Below are 18,646 nucleotides of genomic sequence, written 5' to 3'. Positions count from 1 at the left end.
AACTCCTCCTTTAGGTCCTACATGTTTGCTTTAGAGAGGACACAGCTCTTGCACTCTGCTCACCCCTCCAGCCAGGCTCCGTGAAGCACTCTGTCTGGCTTGTGGGTTGCACATGGAGCTGATGCCTGGAGCACCCAGACTCCAGCACCAGCCCCAGCTCTGCACCTTGAGTATAAGTGACACCCAGTAATCCAGAGATAGAAAGAGAAAGGAGTCTTGGTGCTGCTACTTTGATAAAATCCCTTCTTCTCTTGTTTTGAATTGTTCAGTGCTCATTTGCTTCTTCGGGCATGATTCATGTTATTGATTGCTCCAGGTCAAATGTGAGTGACCTGTGGAGGGACACAAGGAGCAAAAGATGCTGGCTTCTTGTTTTTTTCCTGAAGCAGAAACTACAGAGGGAGCTGGTTCTTGAACCCCAACTCCAGGCTCCAGCCCACGCCCTGCACGCATGCTGCCTCCTCTCTTGGCTACTGTTCGGAGCACTCAGCCAGAACCAGGCGGCCATGTGTCAAGATGCCAAATCCTGTCGGTGCTATTTTTGACAGCAGCCATGACTTACCACCAATCCTTGGACTTAGAGGGCCAGGAGGGCCCATCTTCTCAGACACATCTGGCGTAGTTCTGTTTTGTCTGCCTTGACAGCATCCTGGAAATACCCAAGCTTCCACGAAACAGAAAATCTGACAAGCACCAGTACCTCAGTGAGGCACAAGTTGAGGTAATGTTTTTTTTTTTTTTTTTTTTTTTTCCATTGTAAAAGCAGCTGGTTTTCTCTGCTAGCGTTTGTTTGGTTTAAAACAAGGAAATATCCCCGTTGCCGAAGGAACGGGTAGAATATACTGCAAATTTCTCTTTTAGTTCTTTCACATCTCATAGAGGTCCTTGGGTCTCATCAAAAGTCCAAATCCCCTTTTTCATTTACTACATGAAGTTTAAAATTTCTGGAAACATTTTCTTCATCACAGGTAGTCCTTTGGAGTAAATCATCCTTACATCTTTACAAGATGAATTGCATGATGTTTTAAAAGGTTCTGAACTTTATGCTAATGCAATCCTGTGTTATCCTTTCTTTCCTGACAGAGTTAGAATAAATTTTAAGTTCACTTGAAAGTTGCTGAATCATAAAATATTCTCAGCAAGAGTGAGGAAGTTGACACTTACCCACACTAGAGTGTGTGATGAAAATCACTTGTGTGGCAGAAGGGAGAAAAGAGAGGATAAACTTGGTTTTGACCACAAAACCAGTGGGAAATTCAGATCTCAGTGACTTTTGTTTTTTCACTTGCCATGTTTTTGTGTGTGCTACAAAATGCAAAATTATTTACTGTTAAAAATACACAGTACAATTTAAGCTCCAAGGAAACTCAAATTTAATTAGGCTTCCAGATTCTCAGTCATAGAATCAGTGACATTCAGGGTTTGGCAATGGGTGTTCTGAGAAAGAAGGTAAAGAGAGAGATCCAGAAAACATCATGAAGACAGGGAGCCCAAAGACCCTATAGCAGATGGGGATCCCACAGGAGTAAAAGTTCACCATCATAGGTCGCCTTTCCAAACACAACATGTCTTCATTTTTGATCTATGTTTTCCATAGTTCCCAGAACTGTGGGCTGTTTACAGAGTCAGGAGAAATTTTTGCTTTGACATGAAGTAATCCTGTCCTTTGGGAGCCCCCAAGTTAGCCAAGGTTGAAGAGAGTTTCAGAAACCACAGTTTCAGCCCACTGTGGATTTGTTTGCTTTACTGTTGTGGGTGCTTATGTTGGAGGAACTAAACAATGTTGCTAGCATTTTTAAAAAATTTTGTATGAGAATGTCCTCACTAGCCCCTGTAAAATCAGTTCCTTTGTTAAAAATTCATGGAATGCTCTTCACTTGTCATCAGAATAAACTTGGTTTGAAATATGAAATTTAAATTTGTACATCAGCATAGGTCAGTATATAGCAGCAGATTATTTCAATGTTATCTGGGACTAAAGAAAATAAGTGAGAAATTCCCTTTCCCAATTGAAAGAATTTGATAAAGAAGACTACTTTTATTGAACAGGACAATTATTATTCAAATTATTTAAACCTAAGTAGTGTATCAAATTCTAATGAGTACCCTGCATCAGAGTACTAAGTTTTGTGACAAGATTCGGTAGATTTTGCAAGTTTCTAGAGGGTTCCAGAAGGCTCCAGAGAGTTTCAGTGGGTTCCAGATGATTCTAGAAGATTCTATCTCTCTCAGTAAAAGGGCCAGTTAGGAGTGAGGGAAGTCCTTCTAGTCCTACAGAGCTTATCATCCTTTCTCTGAGATAGAAGTGTATGAGGGATCTTGTCACATGATGATGGTCAGGAACAAATGAGCCCACTGAAAGGAATCAAGAGGGAGGGAGCCAAAGTTACTTCAAGAAGAGACTTTCTGACTGGCGATCTCAAGAAGCAAACATATTGTTTTAGAAGGAATATTTTGAATGACAAAGGTGGTAGAAGCTGAGTATTACCGTTTGAGGAACTGTCTGGGTTTTTTACAAGCAAGTGGAAGATGGCTCTGGGGCAGGCATAAAAGCTCCTACTTAGCCTTGGAGCAGGCTCTCTGTCCCTGCCCCCAGACACTGGCTGGCGGGGCCAGTGCATAGCTGAGTGCTGGGGAGACAGGTGCAGCCTTCAACAAGAGTATCGGAAGGCTCTTTTCAGTGCCTGGTGTTGTTCAGAAGTCCTGAGCTCAACATGGTATTCCCTCTCCACAGGCTGCAAATCCCATTTCATGCTTTGGACTTTTGAGTCCAGAAAATAATCTTTTCCTGACAGTGCTTTATTCACTTTTTCTTTTTCCATTACAAAACCACATTATAGTGTGAGTTGTTTCACTCACAGAAGGAAGAGAAACTATTTTCATAAATTTTAAGTTTGTGGTGCTATGAGCACCAACATTTGCCTTGTAAGAAAGACTGAGATGGCACCTGCAAACTGTCTTTGTGTCCTGTGAGGGTTTGAAGTATCAGGGCCACCTCGTCTGCTGTGCCTTCGTGCTGTAGGGGCTTCATACTGACACTTCCAGGGTGGGTATTTCCTAAATGTGTGTGGAAGGCAGGAGGAGGAGTGAGAGGAGTGAGGGAGAGGGGAAGGAGAGGAGGAAGGAGGGAAGAAAAAGAGGGAAGGTAAGAAAGAGGGAGGAAGGAAAGTGGGAAGGGAGGGAGGAAAAGAGGAGGGGAGGGCTACAGAGGGAGGGCACAGAGCCTGAGGGAGAAGGGGAGGGAGCCGAGGGCCGCACAGCTAGTTAGGCCTATCAGGTCACCAGCCAGACTGAACTGTTTGTCCATAAACTCATGGTTTTCCCTCCACTCCCTGACTTTTGTCTTCCCACTTGTTTGGAATTGCTAGTTGCCTGACTGAGATAAGTACTGGAAGGAGTCATCATTTATATTTGTGAGCAGAGGTCATCTTTCCTACTTCCCTGCCACTCTGCGTTAAATATGGTGGGGTTTTCTCCACACCACCTCTTCCTGCTCTTGTCAGAGGACCCCTCACAGGCAGCAGAGACGCCACCTCCTCTCTGTCCTCCAGGCTAATGCAAGCCTGGTATGTGTATGAATCCCAGCGAGGCAATAGAAACAAGAAAGAGAGACGCTCAGATGTGGAGATTAAAAATAGGATAAACAGGAACTGAAGAGTCCGTGTTCCTATTTCTTTTCTGGTTCACTTTGTTTTCACATTTCCCCCAGTGAACTCCTGTCACAGTTTCTCCCAGTTAAGCAGTCATTTGTAGTTTGGGACATGAATAGAGATTGTCTCACCCGCTCCGTGGAGAATTCCCCATCCCTCATCTTTGGAATTTAATTCCCACCACACATGAAAACAATTGTCAGGAAAAAAAAAAAAAAGAAACAATCTACTTCAGGCTTTGCCTAGAAATGTTCACACAGTTCCCCTGATGGTCTCAAACTGGAAATGTCATAAAGTAAAGAGATTTATGCCACATACAAAATCAGCAAGGCTCACCCTCATTCCACACCATCTGAAGTGAACCCTGAAGTAGAGGCTGGCAAATGAGCATAGACTCTCACACCACTGCTCCAGCCAGGGGTCGAGAGCTGGATGCTGGAATCCTCCATGTAGCCCGCTGGAGTCTTCTTTGGACCAACCCAGGGGGCGGGGGAAAGCTCACAGATACAGCTGTGTGGCGACTCAGAGACTGGCAGCCAGAGCTATCTGTTACAACTTTGCTTCCTAAAACATACCAAGGGAGCTCTTTAGAAATCAAGGCACCCAGAAGCCCCACTAGCTTCACCAGTGGAGATGGTGGTAGCTGTCTGTGTAGTCCAACTCACCCCGGGTACAGATTATCTAAAGCCAGTGTCCCTGTAGTGGCCACTTGCCTGGGAAAGAGCAGCAGCTTTCTTCCTTGGAGGGAAAGAAAGATTCCAAAACAGGCTGCCCATGTGGTAGCTGAAAGGGTCAGGGATGTCTCTCCTAACCCCCTCTCAGATTTGCCACAAGTCACATCAGAAGCTGCAAAATAACTGATGTACAAATGTGGGCTGCCTAAGGGCCAGTCATTGTTCATTGTATTCTTAGAAGCAGGGACTCCTCTCGACTTCCTGTGAGCAAAAATGCTTGTTAGTCGTTCTTATTAAAAGCCAGATCTCCCCACATTCAACTTTGATGCACATGGACTGAATTAAAAGCAGTAAATCGTTTTCATCTCCAGAATTCAGCTAATGCCAAAACAAATGTACATTAAAATGCTGCTGGATTTTTAAAACTCTTTTTCCTCCTCTCCTGCTACAGGAGGCCATGAAACAGCAAAGAAAAGGGAGGGAACTAGAACCCTAAGCTGAGGCATTCTGGCCAGAGCTGTGAGTTCTGCTGGGGTGGAAGTGTTAGGTCACAACAAGATGCCTGCATTTTTATGTTGCCTTTACTTCACCCCTGCTGGTTTTCTGGGTGTAGCTTTACAGTAAATGTCCGTGGCTAAGAAAAACCCTTCCAGAATTGCAGTTTTCTTACAAATATTAAATATCTTTGACACATTCTCTCTAGATTACATAGTTCATGTGGGAAAATATCCAGAATGTGTTTTTAATAGAACAATACCTCAGAAAACTCATGTATCTCACAAGATTATCATTTAAGATACAAGATGCCCAAGTTAAATTAAAATTTCAGTAAACAATGAGTAATGAAATGTTGCAAAGAACACAAATCTACTTAAATTTTTATCTAAAATTCAAATGTAACTGGGTGTCCCAAATTCTTGTTTCTTTAATGATGGCAACTCAAAACAATAACTCATGCAACAGTATGGTTCTCTGAACATATAGAGGGCTGCGCACTCTTAGATACAACTTTTACTTGGAACTATATCACTCCTAAATTACGATTAACTGATATAATATTGCCATTTTATTATCTGGGCATATGGTGCTGTCATTAACCACAGTGAGATTCTGAGGACCATTTCAATCATAGTTCTTAATCATCCCAAACCCTTTAGATACAACTGGAAAAGGTAGCATGGTTGAACTCTAGCATGGAACGTTCTGGATTCTTCTAGAACTTCCTAATCAGAAAGTTTTGAATGTGGGGAACAGTGGCCATGCTTCTGTGAGACTGAGTTAAGGCCAGGAGTGCCTGCCATTTGCATAGTAGTTCCAATGGTTGACTGTCCCTATTGGTTCCAAATGCACAGTGCTTTCAAATACATGGAACTGAATAATGTGTAGATAGTCTGAATTATAACCTTACTCTCAAAACTGACAAGCCAACTTCAGTGAAACCTGCTCCCAGCTTAAAAACATTCCCAGGTCCTGCACACAAGTTCTAAAATTAAACTAAATTACCATCACTTGGAGGTGCTTTAGGAGAGGAACATCTGTGAATCAGCATGAGGCTTGCTGCTGAGCCTCTGCTCCACATCTGTGGAGTGGCCCAGTCAGGAGCTGTCCATGATACTGCCACCCAGGTGAAGAATATTTATCACCTGAGACATAGGTTCTCTTAAACCTCCGAAGCAAGAGTGCTTTTCCCAGGTGATGTCAAATGCACCTCTTTGTATTTTAAACACATCCCTTCCATACCAGCAGAGCCCCTGCTGCCTGTTCACACCAGCACCTCCTGGGAAACTCTGAGAGATGCTTAATTTAGAAGCCATTCAGCCTGTGAGTCATGCAGCTTTCTGCTGTGTTTTCTTGTTCAGTCTTTTCTGCTCTTGTAAACATTTATGTGAAGACAGGATATCTCCCTGCACTTCAAGAGTTGTCTTGCTACAGCTGGTTTACTCTCCACTTGAAGTCATCAAGTTTCACGAAAAGAAAATATCTAGTTATCTTTCAAATGCTGAAAGTGACAAAAAAGTTAGAGACAAGAAAAAGAGATGACCCTCAAGCAGAGTGACATCTTCCTCAACGGCTTCTTAAGATTGCCTGCAAATCATTAGTAGTTGTTTAACATTGGGTTGGGGTCTGTAGTCAGGGCTGGTTTTATAATACTAACTGGATTTGAAGATAAATAAATCAACAAGGTCTTTGTCTCCTTTAGGAGGCAGCAAAAAATTAATCTTTTTCTTTTGTGAAAGGAGATGGGGGGGGATGAAGGCAGTGTAGAATGCACAGTTTGACTTCTTTGTGACATTTTTCTTTAAAATGTTTCATTCAGGCCTGCAACTAGCCATTTACTGAAATAGCCTTTTCCAGCTCTAAGAATTCTGAAATAAGCCTGCTTATTCTGTCTTGGTTCCAGGGTCAGCTTATGGGATTTTAAACATTTGATTATAAAGTGAATATTTTGTGTGATTTAGAATATTTCTCCTTCTGTGCCAACAGCATTCCTCTCTCAAATGCAGATTCCTAATAGCCCCTTGGTTTAAAATAGCAAACAACAACAAAAAGGTTTCATTTGTGTTTTTTCCTTAATGTATAGTTATTGACTTTGTCTTTGACTATTTTTCCTTTCATGTGATTACTCTTAGCCTTCAGAGCCTTGAAAATGCAGCTAGATTTCCCTCCTGTTTGTTGGGTAATTGAGGGAAGTGGTTTGGGAAATCCTGTTTCTGTACCTTGGTGATGCGAAGTAGACATGCGTGAGGGTACTTCTGGCAGGTAGGAAACAATCCGAGCTCTGCAGAGCTGAGGAATGTGGAGCAATGGGGGCTGCAGAGCCAGGTCACCTAGGTTCCGGTTTAACCGATGTATCTGTCATTTTTCTGTCACTAGGACAAGATACTGGACATCCACATCTTAAAAGGAGGAAAGGTTTATTCTCTTTCACAATTTCAGTGGATTTAGTCCATGGCTGGCTCCAAAGCGGAACAGGCATCACAGAACTGCATGACAGCCAGAAAGCAGAGAGAGAAAGAGGAGTTTAGGACAATAATATACCCTACCAAGTCACACCCCAGGGACCTGTCCCTTCTAACCAAGGCACTACGTCTGAGCAGCACAGTTAGCTATGAAGTTATGAACAGCCTAATCCACTGATGAGATTAGCATCCCATGATGCAATAACATCCCCAAAGCTTCATCTCTTAACACCAGACTTTTGGGAGACATTTGTTTGGGTGTAAGAATTTTTTACACCATGAATAATGAATCAGTGACTATTTTGAAAATACATTTGTTCAATTAAACCTTGTTGATTATTTTTTCTGTATTAAGTACTCTGCTAAGAGCAAAATATCCAATACTTAATACAGAATGTGCCCTATGATAGCTTTGATCAGAGTATTAAGAGGAAGCTGGGGATATAATGGACAGAGCAAGGCTGCTTGGCTCAGAAAGCCCTGACTTATTCGGGGAAAGGTACTGGGCTACTGAATTTGTGAGGTTCTTACCAGCTCATTAGATTGTTATGCAAAGAAATATAGACTAGACTGTGTGCATAGTAAAACCTTAATAAATACAATATACAACATGTGCACGTCTATATCTCTATTGAGGCATTTAGAGAGGGAAGAGAAAAATTAATCTTTTGGTCAGAGCACTCTTGGAGAATTCCAAGCAAAAGAAGGTGCTGTTATATTCTGGAGGAATTTCTGAGGTGAGAACCATGAGGAATCCTTTCACAAACCTCAACTGGCTGCAAGGAAAACGTAATCCATGCAAGAAAAGGAGTGGGAAATTAGGTGGAAAGCATTGGTGGCAAAGAAAGATAAAAAATTAGCAGGATAAAGGGAGTGAGTAGGTAGGATTTTTGCAGAGGTCTCCTTGGAGCAGCTGAGTGAATCAATAAAGTGCAGAAAAACAAAGGAATTCATGCTCTTGCTCCAAGAAGGACCAAGGACTTCACAGATGTTTCATAGTTCATGATTAATTGATTGATTTATGTAAAACTTTTATGGGAAGAAACAGGAATGTAGAATCCTACTGATCCCACTGACTACTAAATCCAAAGCTTCCTGAGTTACTTGTGATCTAAGAAAGGTGATAAAACTCAAGCAATTCTCTTACTTTAGAATGAGAAGGAGAAAGAAAAAGATCTGTGAAGAGCAAGTAAACACAGCATTTCATTTTCTATTATTCTTTGATTCAACAAATGTACTTTGCATGCACAAAACTTGTCTTCACAGTTTCGGGTTCTGTCTTCTGTCCCCGTTGACTGCCATCCACTAGAAGCTAAGGAGCCAGTGAAGCCAGAAACCAAAGCCAAGGGTTTCCATCTGAGTTCTTTGACTGCGCTCACAGGCATATGCGGCATTTGGGAGTTGCCAAACCTGCATAATTATCTCACTAAACATAAGTTCACAAAACAGCTTCCACATGTAATGCTAAGGACCAGCTATCATCACTCAGCCTCACTTATGCTAAACTGCTGGCCAAATTGCCAAGCTGCTACCACTTTCTCAAGAGGGGCAGACTCCCAGGAGGCTATGTCTTTGGTGTGGCTGGTAGGTATCCTTCAAGGGCCTTCCAAACTTTGGGATCCAGGGTTCCTAGGCAATAGCAGGTCCGGCAGCCACCTACCCTGACTGCCACCTACCCTGCCAAATACTTAGGGAAGGACCCAGCATTTTCAAGTGGTAAGGGCCCCTTCTTAGGGATCAGCTGGCAAGGAGATCATGGACATTTCAATCTTTCCTTTAAAACAAGGTTAAGGACACCTACTCTGCACTGCACAGGAGAACTAAATGCAGTAAGACCATCAAGCAGTTAGCCAATATCTGAATTGGAAGGAGCATGATCAATGGTTGTGAGTTTTGCAGCCCTGTTGGTGTTTAGTCTTTTTTCTTAATCAGTGGTACTAAAACACATACAAGTGCTGAGCGAGTTACCTAGAAATAAGTGAGAAAAGGAGACAAATGAGAACACACTATGCTGAGCATGACCATTTGAGTCTCAGAAGTAGCTTGATCATTTTTTTACACTGACAGTCTTAATTGAAGTTCAGAAGCAACTTTAAATCAATTCAACATTTTTATGACTTACTTTAGTACATACTGGTGTTAATATATTGGAAAAATGATATGTAATTGGTAACAATTCTTTTCTACTAAGTTGTGTTTCAGGAAATTTACTGTGCTCTTATCTTTTACATAAAAGAGACTTTGTTTCCTTAAAAAAAAATCCCTGATTTTGCAGTGAAAATCAATAAAATATCTGGTGATGCTTAACAGAAATACAATTAATGATAAAAATTTGGGATGTTCCACATTTAGTGGGAAGTTTCCATAAACAAGATAAGTGTTATATGACTTTTTTCTCTGCTGAACTTGCCAAGGCAATATTTTGAAACAACTCACATATGTCATGATTTGAAGTTTAGAAAAAAATGTATTTTATTTTTAACTCACTGAACTTATCACTTTTAAGGCTTTTTATTCTATCCGTTTCTCAGGGTTGTTTTCTTTTTTCTCTGTATTATAATTTGCTGCTTATAATTCATTTTGAAATCTCACATCAAATACAGATTTTGTACTACGTATTGTCATATTAGGTAAATTTAGGATATATGTTCTGAAAATTATTTTATTCTTTTCTTTCCTTCCTTTCTCCAATTCCCAAAGCAAAGAATCCAGAAGCATGATGATTGCCAAGATTCTTGGTTGAAGATCAAGCTGCTGGAAAATGTTCTTCTCTGGTTTCATTCCATCTGAATCAATGACTATTGAAGTTTTCCATGTCCTTATATTGACTCAACAAGTGTCTCAAGGGTATTTCCATCCTCAGTTAGCTCACTTTCTTTGCTTATTCATCCCCAGTTGCTGCGTGGACTGAGACAGGATATCTGTGATTAATGACTCAGTACTATTTCAGGAATCGCCACATTTTCCATTTGCTGAGTCACCTAGCAGTTTTTTTTTTGTTCACCTGTTAGATGCATAGCTGTGGCTCGACACAGGTGACCGGCAACTCCTGAAGCTCATATGCAATTGCAAAACTATGATCTAAACAAAGACCTTTTGCATATTTCAATTTGACAATTTTCTCCCTTTGAATGAGTTATTGGAGGACAAAGATGGATTTATCAGAGTTGTCTTTGGATTGCCAGTGGCTTTCACTGTACCTGGGGCACCATAAGACATCTGTAGGCAATAACCATTGAATAATGAAATAGTATAATCTTGAGGCACCTTGAAGACAGTTTGTGTTTTGTGAGTTGTCATGGTTTTAAGGATTGAAAACTCATTTTAGGAAGAAACAAGCTTAGGCCAATATCTAAGAATGTATTTAAATGCCTCGTGATCAGAAAATAATGAAAGAAGCTAGCTGAATAAAGTCTGCACAGGATGTAATCAGCACAGCCTCACTGAGAATACCTGAAGCTGGTGTTTCCTGCTTCTGTCCCTGGTATCTTTATGATATTAGCTTTCAATCCACATCTGTTGCTCCTACTAACATCCTCCTTCGAATACAGGACAGAATTCCATGAAATAAATACTTGTGCTTGTCAAGAATCTCTAAGAGCTATAGCAGACTCAGTGATTCACAAGAAAGAATGATAAGACTAAGCAGGGAGTCATACAGCTATAGTTAGTTATAGTGATATGATAACAGGAAAAAGCAGCACAGTGAGAAGGTACATGAGCTGAAGTCCAGAGAAGCCAGTTACAATCTCCAGCAAATCCTCCCTGGCAACACGGCCACACATGCTTAATTCTCCAGCATCTAACTGTGACAACAGGTATGAACTGTTGCCTGTAGAAGAAGCTCTTCAGAGACTTAACCTCCAAGGTGTTGACTTGGGCTGGTCACAAGGCACTCTGACCCTAATACAAAACTTCCATACTCCTGAGAGCAAAACTGATGTACAACAAACATCATGTTATGTGTACAAACAATTTAGATAGAGTAATCATCCTGTCAGAGAACGGTGGGAACACTGTGAAATTCAAATTACTAGCTGTCAGCTAAGACCTCCTTACCAATAGCCTTTTAAACATCACAGTTCCAAATATACTATGTCACCTCTTTTCCACACACATGGAAAACAAGCTCATCGTCTTTCCCCACTCTGGAACAATACCAGCTCTGCCTGGATATTTCCTTAGCTGATTTAATTCAGCTCAGATTCTCAATCTAGGAAGATGTTTAAATTGGGAAAACTTGAATCCATTAGTGGCCTGAGAAGCAAAATCCAACTGAGAAGAAGAACCTGGAGATATGAAAGGGAGAATGATGAATGAAAGGGAGGAGGAAGGAGACACAAAAATACAACTTATGAACTTCAACAAGGAATGAAATGTTTTATGGTTTGAAATGGGAATAACAGCCAGATTGGTACACAGATTTAGAGCAAAATCATGGGACATGCTGACTAGTCACTTAATTTTTGTTATTATTATGTCAAGTTTTCTTACCAAAATTGAGGCATTAGTGTGACAGAGTTCTTAATAGTGATGATTTTCTCATGAACAGTGAAGGGCACTGGAAAGCTAGTTGCTCAACAATAAGCAAAAGCATTGGTAGGTAATATTAGAAACCTCATTGAGGATGAAATCATAATTCTCTCCTAACAATGTTCAGCCTTTGCACTGGCATCAAAAACATAGCTTGGAACAGTATTCTATGCTGTAACTTATTGAATGCATGTTATAAAAAGCAGAAGAGAGGAAAGTGGAGGATCTCAATGATATTAATAACAAGATGAAAATGGGATGAGGAAACGCTGACTCTGAAAGAAAAGAAGTACAGCAAGTGTGAAGAGTAGACAGTATAGAAGTGGTGATACAATAAACTGAACTTTTCCTCACAGTAGATTATCAGTATTTAGGAATTTGAAGATGGAGAATCCCATGGGTTTGCCTTAAGAAGCAGTGCCTAAAAGGATGACAGAAGGCCAGTGGAGTTGCAGGTGAAGCAGAGAATTCCAAAGTCACTAGAGATAGTGCTGCACTCAGATGGAGCAAAAATAATGATCTCAGGTGCCAGATTCTTCAATAGATGTGTTCAGTCGGCTTCCAAGACAGCAGGAAATTGAGACAAACAGTAGACACAGATGTGGTGAGAAGAAATTTGCTCTAGTGGACCAATGATATCTAGAGGGTATTTGGGGAAACGGTTTGAAAGCCTCAATGGACAGTGAAGAATGTACTTAACCCCATCTGCGGTACCTACTTCCTGGAGCATTTCTTTAAGGACTGGAAGGAAGTGGTACATTTGGGTATTCTAGATTGTTTTTGTGATTCATCAACTTCATTGCATTAAGAAATGCCTAGCAAGTTAGTAAAGCCCAAGTGCAGGCATAGCTGGGTGGATCAGAAAGTGTGACCTGGGTGCTGCACATGGTCCTTCACTCCTCCCCTGTCTCACAACTCTGACCGGAAGGTCACCATGAACTAAAGCATCTTTGCTCCACTTTGTCTTTCTGCCATGGACTGAACCATGGACTGAATCCTTTGAAACCATGAAGTTGTGAGCATTGGGTATCATGTCCCCCAAGGAAAGCCAACCAATACAGAATCCCTTACTGAATGTTTGTATTCAAAAGTGTTACAGCATTTGGAATATTTTGAAATATTTGTGTGTAAGTAATAATGTGTCTTGAGGATGGGGCCCAATTCTAAAAACAACATTCATTTATATTTCATAGATACCATATCCACATAGCCTGAAGGTAATTTTAATCAGCATTTTAAGGCACCTGTGTTTTGTCTGCAACTCATCACATAAAGTCAGGTGTGTAATTTTCCACTTGTGGCATCATGTCTTGAATTTGGGGGCATTATAGGTTTCAGATATTTGGAGGAGAGATAACCTGCATAAAGTTCAATTAGAAAAACAGACCGGGCAACCAAACCTAAGTCACGTTTTACCTCTTCCAAATCATTTTCACTGTGATATAAATTGACTACCTATAGTCATCTGGCCTCTCTTTTTCAGGGTTAGTAACTACATCAGAAACTTTTAACAACAATCAGCAAATACTTGTATTTAAGCTAACATGACATAGGCAAGTTCACTTTTATGAAACCTATTCATTTTTAAAGAATGAATTTAAGCAACCTTGACAGTTAAATTCAAATTATTATTAAAAGCTACTTTTTAGTTAAAACATAGGTGCTTCTTAAAGTTTTGCCTGAAGTTAAGCATATCCACTCACCATGGTTTTAAGATAAGAGTTTCGTGTACAGATAACTTTATTCTTGGAAAAATGTGTGTTTACTATAAATAACATAAAGCATATCACCAACAATAGCACACCCTAATACATATTAAAATCTGGTTGTCACCTAAGATTAATGAGTGGTTATTTAGGACTGAACACATGTTAAAACCATTGGGCCACAAAGTAGCCCATTAAAATAGCACAGATACAAAAGCATAATACAGCACAGAAGTAGTTCAGCTATGGAAATATTTAATCTGTCCATCACTTTAAAATTATTCAATATTTATAATTCTCATGTTTTATGCAGAAATCAGCAATCTCTAGGATCCTGTATGAGAGTACTAAACAGTTTCATATGCTCTCCAGGTGTCTTTCTCAGAATTACTCCCCTGAAACATTTTAAAGTGATATTATTCTAGAAAAGCAATGATCACTATAAGAAATGCAGTAACTGACAAATACGTTACTCCTACTGGTGTTGTAATTTCTGTTGAACATATGGAGTCACTTAGGGACTTTTTCAATTTCTCCAGAGACATAATATCATGAAGTCATATAATAAAAACAATTATAGAACTTAATAATTTTAGAACTCAGTATGTCCCTGACATTACATCAAGTAGCTCTATTGTTTTAGTTAATCCTCAGGAAACAGCATTAAAAACTGTAAGGTAAACATTTTACTTTCCATTTCACAAATGAAAGAACTAAAGGATAGATAATGGAATAAACCAACTCACAAAGCTGTGGAAGACCAGCCTGGGATTTGAACCAGATTCTGCCTTTACAGTCTGTCCCTGTCATGCCCTGCGAAACTTAAAAGCCTAAGAGCCATGGTCATACTCTCAGCCAGCGCTGAAGGACCTTCAGGCCTTCCTGGGCTCCCAAAGTATTACCCATAAATTACAGCGGTAGATTAACCTCCTTTAAAAGGCAGACAGCATGAGGAAAATTTTAATTCATTAACAAATGATTCTTTGACACTTCCTTAATGAGCTGTCTATGCTTCTGGACATCAGACAATGTGAGAAAAGGAAACTTAGGGCTGATGGTGCCCAGCTTTCTCCTCTGAAGCTCTTCTTTTTTTTTAAGCCGTTTTCAACATGGAAAAACTGGCTTTGGCTTAAATCTCTGCTCTGCTCCAGTGTACCAGCTCCTGGCCTCTCTCTTCTGCCAAGGGTCTTCATCCATTACCGGCTTTTGACTGTGCCCCTCTTAGCCTTTCTCTGCCTCCTGGAACTGAAGCGATGAAAGTCAGACTCCTCAGTGAGGCCGACAGCTCAGAAGGGACATCTTCATGTGAACTAGAACTTCACTTGACCTTTACAGGCTTGAGATAAGCAGCAGAGGACAGGAGACAATGACTCACTTCTGAATAAACAAGGGTAACTCTCACACCTGTCTTTGAAAAAATTTGCCCCAGGAGTCTAGAGTCCTAGTGAACAATCCAATTCTGAGATCCCTTCAAAACAAACCGGAGCCATGTGCAGCCCAAGGGGCATTAGTTCCATGGAGATCATGGAATTCTAATCCTGCACTAGAACTTGAAAGGCTAATATTCATGATAAAAAGAAATGTGTAAAAAACCCTAGAACAACATCCTGGTAGTGAATGGAGCTATTCAGAAACAAAACTTTAAAAAATAAAATTTTCCCTGAAATACAAATTGAAACACTAAATCTGCCTATCTATCCATTATCTATCTATCTTCGTCATCATCATCTAGGTACTTACCTATGTATCTACCCTGTTTATCTGTATGTGGTATATGTACATGTGATGATGATGGGTATTTAGAAAGATTATTGTGTGTATAAAATATTTTACAGTCAAAAGTTTAGGATATACATAAGCATACAAATTATTGTTTTATACCTCTGTAATGTCAATTTTTCTTTAAGAAAGTATGAGTAATCGTTGATTTTAAAGTTGCTTTGGGATTTAGAGACACACAGTTTAGCTATAGAGTGTCTCTCAAATTAAAACAAGAAGCAATCTCTTAGGTGTTTATGAGCAATTTTGTGGAAGCACCTCTGCTTTCCTTAGGTAGCTCTTTTCTCAATTAGCAAACATTCAAACGTTTTCCACGCTGTGAAGATTTGGGCTGTGAAATTAACCTATCCCCAGCCTCCACTGAGTAAGACCAGGTGTTTCACAGTATTTCCCTTTAACCTACAGCAGCACTCCTTTAGGGAAGAAGGGAGGAAGTGGGATTTCTGACATTTGTACAGTGAAAAATTGTCAGTGGACTATCAAGAAAACACCAGAGGCATTGTATCGAGAACCAGTGAACATGATCTAGTAAGCACTCACTTTTTAAATGTAATACAAGACTCATCTCCCTTTCTTGCTTAAAACAAAAAGTGCCTCCCTACCCTCCATATTTAAACAACAGCTATCTGAGATTTAACAATTGCACCATTGGACAAAGTTCAAACAATCCAGGCAGGAAAGAATGTACAGCTGTCAAAAAACCAACCCGGTCAGAAGTGCTCCAGACAAATCGCTGTACATCATCAGCTGGTTTTAATTAACAGCCGACTTTGCACTGTTTTTCTCCCCCCTCTCCTTCTTTGGTAACTTTAAACAAAGTGATTTGTGGTGCTCTGTCTTATATGCTGTCTACCCCAGTGGAAGCAGAGGATGTTCATGGAAATAACTTAAGCCAAAGTTCAAAGCAGATTATAGCATCTGACGGATACCTGGAGATTTTTATCTTGGTCTTGGGTTAATAAGGAGTTATTTTATTCATTTTTCTTACTAAAGGACTGAGTCTTTTGTGAAGGATGTTTGCATGGTGGGTATTAGTCTAGATTGTTATGAATGTGATCTCATTTTAAGAACATTTTTATCCTGAAGTTAATGAAAAAAAAAATACTTTAGGTTAAAAAAATACTTTAGCCACAGTCAAGAAAGATTTTTAAAGCTTTATTTAGTAAAAAACTTTTCTTTGTGAATAAAGACGTACCTCAATGGTTAAATATTGTGGTGACCATCGAATTGTAAAAGTATATGTATTGCAATATATCTTAGAGGAACGCAATCTGAACCTTGATTACATAGATGAGAAAATATCATCACTCTATTTACTACTTATAGGTCAAGTGAATAAGACTAATTTCCAGGTCTAGAGTTTCTCCTGAAGTCAAGGAACTTGGTATACAGAGTCACAGACTACTTATATATAACATCCATGGAAGACAACGCTCAAAGTGATTAGCAAACATTTAATATGTTGACATAGAAGATAATGTTAAAAACTCACAATACTCTTTTACACATGAGAATTTTCAAGTACACCTAATGCTCACTTTCATAGAGATCAGTTAGCATAGTTAGAGCCCAGTATCCCCCAACTACCTTGAGTAACTTTGGATTACTTCACTGAATGTACTTGATTCAGGAATGATGCCCTAGTCATCACACACCAATATTGGTCCTCCGTAGGTCTGACCATATTCTGGAATATGGAAAAACAGGGCAATACAGTGTCTAAAGCCAGCCTCAGGGGCCAAATCTTGGACATACCTCCTACTTTTTTCTTAAACTTAAATGTGTCCCCTAGATCTCTGTGCCTTGATTTCCCCATCCAAAAAGTGGGGGCAAAACTATTATTGTCTTCTTAACATGATTGTGAGTATTAAATGTTGCTACCCATTAAGCTTAGACCTATGTCTGGTGTGCAGTAAGTTCTGTAGAAACGTGGGTAAAATTACTGGCCATCACCCTTCCCAATCCAATTTCCTAAAACGTGATCCCAAAGATTCAAGGCATCCTGGGCCTTTATCACTTTTTAAATTACCTTGGATCAAATACCTTCTGGTATCTTCTTGAGAAAGAGAAGAATTGGACGTGGTCTTTCAATTTAATAAAATGCATTGATATTTTCAGCAAAATTTTCAAGAGCAGTGACAGTTATATCCACAAAATATCACCTGGTTGTATTTTCAGGAGAACAACAGGCACTGAGTGTGACATTGCCTTCCCCCAAGGAGGCATTTAGGGCATCCTCATGTGCCTCTTATTTTATACTGAGGTGACTCCAGAGTCAAGCTTATGAAGTTATAGAGATATACCCTGCCTGACTGTCTTATTTAACATACTCGCATTGCTTCAGAATGGTTGTACACGAGATGTAGTAATAACATGATTTGGAGAGGTCACACATCTGTCATACCTAGTATGTCAATTGATGAATTTTCACTAATTGTCAAACTAAAGCCCATGAGTCAAATCTGGCCAATACCTTGCTTTTCTATGGTTTCATAGGCTAAGAATACTTCTTACATTTCAAAATGTTGTAAGAGTAATAAAATTTGAATTGTTTCCAAGATTTAACTATTACAAATTGTGCTGCTATAAACATGGGTGCACATATATCACTGTAGTATGATGTTTTTAATTCTTTCCGAATGATGCCAAGAATGGAATAATTGGGTTATTTCAACTTAGGAGCAGATAAAAAAAAAAAAAAGAGGTGGTCTTTTAATACAATGGAATACTACTCAGTCATAAAGAATGGTAAACTTGAAACTTTTATAGGTAAACGGTTGCAACTTGAGAATATACTCATAAGTGAAATAAATCAAGCCCCATATGTAAACATAGTATTGTCTTCCTCATGTGACAAACTGAAAGAATAAATAAATTAAAAAATACATATTAGATATTGTAAAATGGGAAGAAATTGCTCAAAAGGAAAAAGGAGCTAGAAGAAGGGAAAGAAAGAAAGGGAAAAGCAAAAAATGCAAGTTAGTTATACTACTAGTGTTTCTCAGGTCATTAAAAAGAAAGGTGTGTGCTAATATTGATTGGAGAAGTCTAAATTATTTAACTTTTTACAGAAAAAGTATACTAACAACTGGGTTAACCTACAAGATAAATTTAATACAAAAGCTTCGTGGAGCATGATTTCATCTTTCATGATTCTGAAGGCTGTTTGACTTTGACTGTTGTAATATCCCAGGCTCAAGAGTATGAACATTAGGTATGATCATACTATGTGGTTAAAAGTGTAAATACCCAAATCAGATCATCTAGATTGACCCTAGAGTCTACCACTTACTCAGTGTGTGATTCTGAGAGGGTTACTTAAGTTGTCCTGAATCTTGCTTCTT

At 39.5% G+C, this 18,646-nt stretch overlaps 1 long non-coding RNA gene across 1 annotated transcript; it reads left to right on the top strand.

The window, feature by feature from the left end:
- The first annotated feature begins 299 nt into the window (after positions 1–299).
- Positions 300–17,190, top strand: LOC134470416 (uncharacterized). Its single transcript, XR_010039264.1, has 2 exons — positions 300–721; positions 9,985–17,190. It is a non-coding gene; the product is annotated as an uncharacterized LOC134470416 (long non-coding RNA).
- Positions 17,191–18,646: the final 1,456 nt, after the last annotated feature.

Source organism: Cavia porcellus, unplaced genomic scaffold (genome assembly GCF_034190915.1).
Source record: "Cavia porcellus strain 051 isolate PalLab524CR breed Dunkin Hartley unplaced genomic scaffold, mCavPor4.1 scaffold_15, whole genome shotgun sequence".
NCBI lineage: Eukaryota > Metazoa > Chordata > Mammalia > Rodentia > Caviidae > Cavia > Cavia porcellus.
This window is presented reverse-complemented; position numbering and strand designations above follow the sequence as displayed.